This window comes from Pantherophis guttatus, chromosome 8, assembly GCF_059756535.1.
Source record: "Pantherophis guttatus breed Tessera chromosome 8, ASM5975653v1, whole genome shotgun sequence".
NCBI classification, from domain to species: domain Eukaryota; kingdom Metazoa; phylum Chordata; class Lepidosauria; order Squamata; family Colubridae; genus Pantherophis; species Pantherophis guttatus.
This window is the reverse complement of record NC_142070.1, coordinates 65421756-65430631: the sequence shown is the minus strand read 5'-3', so window position 1 is coordinate 65430631 and position 8876 is coordinate 65421756. Positions and strand designations below refer to the sequence as shown.

General features: G+C 35.3%; 1 protein-coding gene across 3 annotated transcripts in view; it reads left to right on the top strand.

The window, feature by feature from the left end:
- Positions 1-982: 982 nt before the first annotated feature.
- The window catches only part of MARCHF1 (membrane associated ring-CH-type finger 1), a 135967-nt gene continuing 128073 nt past the window's right edge, over positions 983-8876 (top strand). For 2 of the 3 annotated variants that reach the window (XM_087874891.1, XM_087874892.1), the window contains exon 1: positions 990-1455. The gene's annotated coding sequence lies outside the window, so the exon portion shown is untranslated. Of the gene's footprint in view, positions 1456-8876 lie in introns of all 3 variants that reach the window. The other variant, XM_087874893.1, reaches the window with a different exon arrangement.

Sequence of the window (8876 nt, the reverse complement as noted above, 5' to 3'; positions counted from 1 at the left end):
GGCCTGGGGCTGTTTATCTCGCTCTTGTGATCTGGCGAGATCCGGCCATGAATGGCGTGAATGAGTTTTTAATGTTTTTAATGTTTAAATGTTTTTTTATAATGATTTTTTAAACTGTATTGTGAGCCGCCCTGAGTCTTCGGACAGGGGCGGCATATAAATTGAATTAATTAAATTAAATTAAAATTAATTAAATTTGAAATTCACCAAATTAGAATCCCATTCAGAGCAAAAACAAACAAACAAAAAAAAAAACAACCCAGAAAATCCCCAAAACCAAGCACTATGCTGCCCTATGAAAATTCCCTCTCAGCAAGGGAGTTACTGGTTAAACTACACTGCTCCTCTTCTCTTGTTGTCATGGGGCTCCCCTTTTCCAAAACTGTCCAGAAAGCGGCCCAGCGGGTCCTGTCCATTTAAGTACTTTTGCTGAAGATGCGGAAGGAAAGGGTTAAAAAAAAATTTTTTTTTTCTACTGGTTGCCCCGGGGAGGCCCGTTTGCAATTGCTGCTCTTTTTCTGTCGGCACCACTTTTGTTATTTTAGGTTGAATGAAGCATTCCTTTTCCCCTCCCCTTCGGGGCAGCTCCTTTGAACCCTAAGCAGATTAACTGAAGGACAGGGCGAGGAGGTGCCTTCCGGGGAAGAGATTTGGCTCCAAAATAGGACGCTAAGCGCCTTTCGCCTGTGCCCTTAATTTGATTACCGAGGCAGCGCTAGAGCACCAGGCGGTACCGGCCGAGGCGGGCTGCGGCTGGCTGCTTTTTTCCCTCTCTCTGTCTCGGGAGGGGAGGCAACAGCCGGGCGGCCAAACGAGGAGTCACCAAAGCGACCGTGCAAAAAAAATGGAAGCGCCCGAGAAGCCGTGAGAGGAAAAGGAACGCCTTTTTTTCTTTTTCTTTTTTAATCAAGACCCAGCTTTGCCTTCGTTTCCATGACAGTTATTAGGTAACAGAGACATTGAATTGTCTCCCACAATGCTCTGGAGGAAGGGGTGGGGGGCGGGGAAGAGGCTGCTCCAGTGACAAAGCTTGCGGAGTTCCCGACTCGCAGGAACTCTCTTGCCTCTTCGGAGAATTTCAAACTCCTGGAATATTCTGCCTTTTCTCGGCCGCCTCTTTCTGCGCTCTGCCTGAAAGTCACGGGCAGGGCTGCTGCTGCTGCTGCTTGCTTGCTTTTCTCTTCCCCTCCACCCAGCCCTCTTTCAAAGGAAATCTTCCGAATCGCTCTTTCGCTTTTTCGCAAGGCACAGGCTCCGGCCACGCGAGGATATGAACAATTTTCCAGGTGGGCTACTCAGAGGGAGCGAAGCTGAAAGGCGTCCAATCAGGCTTAGGCAACCCGCAGCCTGGTCCAAATGCCTCTCCGGCGGATCTCGGTAATTCCAGCGCAAGAGACGACCAGCAATGGGAGAAGTTCCATAGGTAGAAACAAAGAGAAGAACAGGGAAGTCGAGGTAAGAGGAGGGAGGGAGCCTTGGTTTTTCCTTGAGTGACAAATTATGACAAATAATGGTGGGAAGGGCGAGGGAGGAGGTGGAAATATCCCTGTTTGTTCACCAGGAAGAATAAGGATGGGGAATATCCCTTCTATCCAGTATATGGTTGCAAGTTGAAATGCTCTCTTTGGGTGCTTTCCTAATAGAGGCTTCTCATATGCAAACTCCTTCGCGCCCCCCCCCCCACATTTGGGAAGCAATAAGCACTTGTGTAGGGGACAACACTAAAAAAAAATGTGAATTGTCAGCTTTGTACATTTTGAAAGGGCACTTTTGCAGGAAGGGGGTGGGGAGGCACAGAAGAAGAAACACAGTCCATTGATTCTGCAAACAATAGAGACTGTTCTTTCTGTCTTTTCAGACGGCATGCTAAAAGTCAACCAAGCATCTTCTTCATAGACTATGGGGGAAATGTCTCAAAAGAGAATTGTATCAAAACATCTTCATGCCATGTATAGGCATTCAGACAGTAATAATAGCATCAGTCTACCAAATTTTCTGAAATACACAATTTATTATTTCTTCTGAGTTGCCCTTGTTTTTCATCCAATTGTTTCTTTTCTTTTAGAGAAAAAAAGACAAAAAAATCCCCAAACCCTATCCTGTCACTGTTTATTAGGATATTTTAGAGATCTAAGTATCTAGCATCCTATACATTATATTTATAAAGAAAGGAAGCATGTTTTGTAGCAACGATCTTGGTTTATCTAAGAAAAATAAATGCTATAAATGTGGTTCAGGCTGAAGGCTTTAATACTATGTGGAGAAGAAGCTGCTTGTTTTTTTAAAATTATGCTGTCTTGTAAACGTTCCTAATTGACCTTTAACATACATTTTCAATTGTGAATGAACGTGACTGAGAACAAAACAAATGGGGATATTTAATAGAGAAAGATTTCCTGCATTTTCTATTGGTGTCCTATTATAACTCTTTTTCATAGTTTATATGATTTCCAGAAGCAATTTATGCACTAGTATAAAATAGCAGGTGATTTACTGACCCCTGACTTAAATTTTGTCATCTGCCAGTTGGCTTGTTACTAATGTAGAGATTATGAGTCCCATTTTCAGCTACAAATATTCTTATGTTTCTATAAAAAAAAAAGCTGTTTTCCCCAGATAGACCAGGTGTGGTCATGATATTAAAAAAGTACTGATGATTGTAAAGTATCATATTAGAGTTTCACTTACTGAGAAGCAACTGAAAATCAACAAGGGAAAGGGTGTCTAAGAAAGAAGCCATTAATAAAACAATTATACAGATTTTATCCTGATTGAATAAAAAGTTAATTTCTTACCGTATATTTACATAGGTAATATGTAAATACAAATTACATAAGTAATTTGATACCCATAAACTCTGTATGAGGTTCACAAAATTAGTATTGATCAAAATCCATTATGGAACACTAGAACATTCCTCAAAAGTTTTTCCTTATTATTTTATTTTGAAAGGAACGTTTAATTTGGGAATATTTATTTCGGGAAGCTTGAGCTGCTTGTATACATATACAAAACACATATACTGTATGATCTCATGGTGGGACAACAGAAATAGTTCAGGAAGATTTAGAAATATAATACAATAAAACATTGAAAATTAATTTTCTTCTTTTTTGTAGGAATGACAAGTTTTGATAAACTTCATCAATAAAAAAAATGTGTGGCAAGGCTGTCATATGCTATTTTGAATTTCTTACCTGTTCAATTGTTTACCCACTGCACTACAACGATGCCTGTACAATATCAGTAAGAATAGAGAATTCTTTGTATTTTCAGTCTAGAATTAAGTTTAGTTCAAGAATATAAAAAGCCTTTATACATCCTTTATTTTAATAGATGCCAAAATCTTGACTCCCACATTTTCAGAGAATTAGCCCCTTTCTACCCTCAAAGACAAAGAAATCATCTTCAAGCTATATTATACTTTGCCTTACACAATTTTCTAAGCTGCACCTCAGTTTATTCTTTATGCTTGCAGATTTAGAGTCTGTTTTTATGCTGTCTCATACAAAGAAGTATATTTAACAAATCATTGCATTTTAACTGTGTTAGAGAATGCTTAAATAAAATTATGTGCTTTTATTTTAATATAGGACTGTAACTGGAAATTGATGAGTTGCTTCATTCCTTACCCCTCAAACTCTTGTCAGACTATGCTTGAGGCTATATAGTTCAAGATCCATTTTCTTCACTGTCCCAAAGGTGCTTTTTCAAAAGGCAACTGGACTTTCTTGGGTTTATTTCCCTTGAAGATAGTTTGGTCATCATCCAAGAAGCTGCTTCAGTTCTGACTTTATGGTGGAAGATAGAAGGATTTATGTTCCTCATTTATAAATCCTTCCATCCTCCACCATTCAGTCAGAACTGAAAAAGTGATGAGAAGCTAAATGTTTTCAAGGAAAAACAAGAAAGTCCAGTTGCCTTTTGAAAAAGCACCTTTAGGACAACTATGACCTGGATGACTGAGAATCTCCATAGACATTTTTTTTCAACGTCTTTCTTTATTTGGATGACATTAGTAGATTCTGGCTGCACCAATTTAGAACACTGTTTTTTCATTGGCATAAATGATCTCATAGTCATTTTTCTGTTTGACATTTTCATAGTTTTAAAATATATATCATAATAAGGGAATACATTCCTGTTATTCCTGTCTTTAAGTGAAAACCTAATCTAGGTTTTGCTTTCTAATGGCTCTTAAACTTTTGTCATCAGGAAATTCTTTCCACATAAATTTGTCTTCCAAAGAAATCTTTTACACTGAAAATTCTTAGATTATGCTCTAAACTGCTTTCTCTAACTTGATGTCATCAAAATATATTAAACTCTCAGTCAGCATAGACCTGGATTATGAAAATTGTACAGTAGAGAAGCTCAAGCCTGGGGAAATTTCATATCCCCAAATCAAAGACATTTGCTTACTTTCTTGAGAATGTTGGAAAGCCTAATGGAACTTACTCTGATCTGAAGAAATTGAGAATAAAAATTATAATTTGTGTTTCCCTGAAGGATAGATTGCTTTCTTGAAAAACTTTTGTCTGAAATTAAAAATCTTTTCTTTGAGAACCTCCTGGTAAGTTTCCTCTAAATCTCTTTGAAACCTTCCCCCACTAGTTTTCCATCTTTGCTATGCAGTCTTCCGCTTATCCTAAACATAATCATTTTAACAATTTGATACTCAAAATACTTGTGCTTAACTTATTTAAGGAACACTTACGTTTGATTGCATATTCTCTCTCTCTTGGTTCTTTCACTCTTTCCCTCCCCCTCCATGTGTTTGTGTGTGTTTGTATATACATGCTGTTTATTATTCTTGCAAAATGTAGAACATTCTTTGATGGAGCTGAAGTAAGAAAATATTAATTGCTGCTCTTTGGTTTATGATGAACTGCAGCATTTTTTCCTAACTTCTTGGCTTAATAATGAGACCAAACATCAATTACTGTAGATTGAACACTTTAAAGTGCCTTTTGAAAAGTAAATGATATATATTCCAGTACATGAATATTAATAAAATTCACCAGTGTGAATAATTCAATGATGTAGTTTGAATATGAAATACTGATTGGAAAGTTTGTAGGTCTTACTAGGCTGAAGACTATACAAGACCTATTTAGCCCTCAAAACTATGGCTGTTCATTTATATTTTGCAATTGGAACTTGGTGACTGAAAATTAAATTTCTCAAAATTTAGCAGAAGAGATTATACTTCAAGAATTCTGTAATTTACCTACCTAGCGTACAGAAAGAAATACAGAAAGAAAAGTCATAAAGTGGGTTGAGAGTCATTGTCTCTCATCTTAACTTGCCAGATGGAATTGCATTGAGTCAAGTATTAGTACTCAAAAGGTTACATAATGTAGGAAAAATTATATTTAAGGTGCATGATCAATGGTTTGTTTAGCTTTCCCAGCATATACCATTTAAGATTTGTTGCCCTTTTCAACAGTTACTGAAAGTATGGTGAAGAAAGTTTTGAGACTTAAAAAGAAGTACATGTCTGAAATATCTTGGGTGATATAATAAATATGATAAAACATTTGGAAAATAGTCTTACTCTTTTCATTTGATAGAATAATTCTGAAGGAGTCATATAAGATCTGGATTGATTTGAAGAACAGCAAACTTTAAGTGAAATATGTAGCTTAATTTACATCAAAAGAATTTGAAATGTTATCTAATTAGAAATAAATATATTGAATTGTTCATTTAAAAGTTTAGTTTTTAAAATCAGAAATATATTAAATTTTTCATAACTTACTACACACCAATATGAATAATTTCAGCACATTGGACAGTTATCAAGGTTTATTATGTATTGCATTGGTCCCTATTGGGGTGTAATATTTCAAGGTTATAATATTTAAAATTTTGGTAAGCTTTTATTTATGAAAAAATCCATAGATAAAAAAGATGAATACGGGAAGAAGGAACATTTCAAATTACTACAATTATTGAGAAAAGTATTTCATGAAAGTAGTTTATCTCAGAGCACAATTTGGAAAATAATTGTTTTTAAGGGAAGACACTGGACTGATTTGCTATATATCACATGTGACAGAAGGTCACATGTGACCTTCAAACGTGACAGAAAGTCCTCAGCATTTTCTGATAATTATATAAAATTTGAGAAACTTTCCTACAGTTCCATCATGGTGCTAATCAATGCTAGAGAGCTTCCAAAAATATATATTTCTGTTCCATGCTCTTCTGAGGAGGGGAAAAAAAGATCCAGACAACTTTTAAAAAAAAAATTATTGTCTTGACTTTCGACTGTTGTAGATATTATATGACCTTCTCATAAGTCTGTCAGGCTTTTTGCCTCTTAAGTTTTAGGATAAACAACATTGATTCTATTTACTCTTAGGTCTTTGTGTCTTATATTTAATTGGTGAATTTGTTCCAGTGCAATAACTGTTATGCAAAAGATGGTAGAACACAATTGTTGAACAGTATGACATTAATTTTTGCTAATGTCCTGTTTAGGTAATTTGAGCTGATGCAGGTGGTTAAAAGTAGCACTAATAGTGCCTTTTTTTTGGGTAGATTCTTGGTTGCTCATTTTCACATTAGATACTTTAGTGCATGTAATTACTTAGTCTCTTAATAAAGACATCAAGATCTGTGTTCGTTTTGTATATGTTTATTATAAGGTTTAAATAGTCAGTATAGCCACTATGTAAAAATTACTACAATTTTGCAGTCAGCTGCACAACTTGTATAGAAAGAAAAATAAACATCCATCCATTCCATCATTATATTATCCCAGGCAATATAAAGCAAAACCATTTATTCATAATGTTCACACAAGGAAGTCCAGAGGGAAGATACAAAGTCTTCAGTGAATATCTAAAGGACACTGCTTTAAAAGGGGTAAATATTCCAGACAGAAAGGAAATAGTCACAAGGACACTCAATTTCTAATCTATGGAAACTGAACATCTGCATTGATTAAAGGAGAATTTATACTAATTTGTTTTTAAAAACTAAAGAGTTAGTTTTTGACCAAGTTGTTGTAGGTCATGCTCATAGAAAAAGTTGTACATTGTTTTAGATATTAGCTATAAAAACTGCACATTTGGATACATATGTCTCCAAAACTGCATTTTGATAAACAAAATAGAATATTACAGAGACAGTTTGGTCCCGGGATTAAGATGCTGGTCTAGAAACTCTAGTGAGACTGAGTTCTAGACTTCCCTTAGGCATGAAAACCAGCTGGGTGACTTTGGCCAAATTATAAAAGGTTAATAATGGGAAAAAATATTCACAATGCTGGCAGATGACTACAGAATATATTAGATGATTATAATGGTGAATAAAAATTGTAATGGTAATAATGTGACAAACTGTTGGCTCCTTGTGTGTTTTCAAATTCTTATTTTAGACTGTCAATCAGAGTACATGTAGTAGATCTAAGGCTCTTAGCAAATAAGATTTATACAAGAGACAGAATGTGTCGGTGTCCTGGTCCCAGATTTCTTTGAGCCTTATGTCATCTTCTTATCTTCTTTCACAGTTTACAGCCTTCTATAACCTTGAAGGCTGTCTACATACATAGGGTCTCCATAAAAAGATTCTGAATTGTTGGATAGTCTCATTGGTACAGATATTTTCCACTGGACACACTCACCTTTTTAAAATGGAGAACTGTATGAGGAGAATAAACTTCACAGATTGGCTGGACATGATTGAATCCTAAACATAATTACTTGAGAGTAACTCAAAGGGTTTCTTTTGTCCTTGTAGACCCATAGGCTTATAGGATGGTCTACATACTAAAACTTTTTAGTACAGCAGCATCCTATGAATTCTTTAATGAAACATTAAATTCAACAGAACTTAATATAGAGTTAAGAATAACTGAGTCCAGATTTCCATGAACAATTTCCGTTTCTCATCCTTCCCCTTCACGTATAATTTCTCCTTCTCTTCAAAAGTGTATACATACTTATATGAAAACAATTTGTGAGAAAACAACTGCGATTTGGACAGATTGGATATCAGTGATTTCTAAAATTGGGTACTTAATTTATAGTAAAATATTTTCAGTCACTAGTAATTGAACTTTTTATTCTGCCTGGTTTTGCCCTTTTTTTGGTTGGAGGCTCTGACCTATTTTTGTTTTCAAGAAAGTGAATAAGAAAGTACACAGAAACATTACTTTATAGACACAAACACTGAGGTAACCAAAATTGTACTCAATGCATTTGACCTGTTAGTCATTTTCTGTTTGGTCATTACATACATTGTAAATTTAGGATTAAGATTCTATCATTTGTTGATAAGAATAATCAGATAGACTACTTATGGTAAGGTTCAATTTATGCATTAGCTCAGGTATGGTTTGTATTTAGAATATCTTTGAAAGTGGATATAGAGAAAAGTTGATAACTGATGGTTTCAGTTGGAACTGAATGTTTCCAAAAAGATTTGTAAAATAAGAGTCCAAAATGTGAAGAAATGCAACACTATTTTGTTATTGAATAAAGTACCTACACCTTTTTTCAGGAATCGCAAAAGCTTACACAAAAGAATTTACCTCTTACCTTCCTCAATCCACAAAAAAGTTTGATTTTATCCACTCTAAATATATTCTGTGGTTTGCAAAATTGTACTAAGGATTGATCTTGTACACGGGCCCATTGATGGTTCACCTTACAATAGCTTGAGAGGCTTAATGGTTTTCAATTGGATTTTTGCATTTGTGCATTTGAATTCAAATAATTTTGGACAATTCGACCTTAGAGGGCGTATTTGTATACTTATGGTCTAAGAGATATAAGGGCATATAAACAGGGGAACAAAAGATATTGCAGCTGTGGAAATCACACATATCTCGTATTGTGTTGGCATTGCACAGCATGATGGTCTAT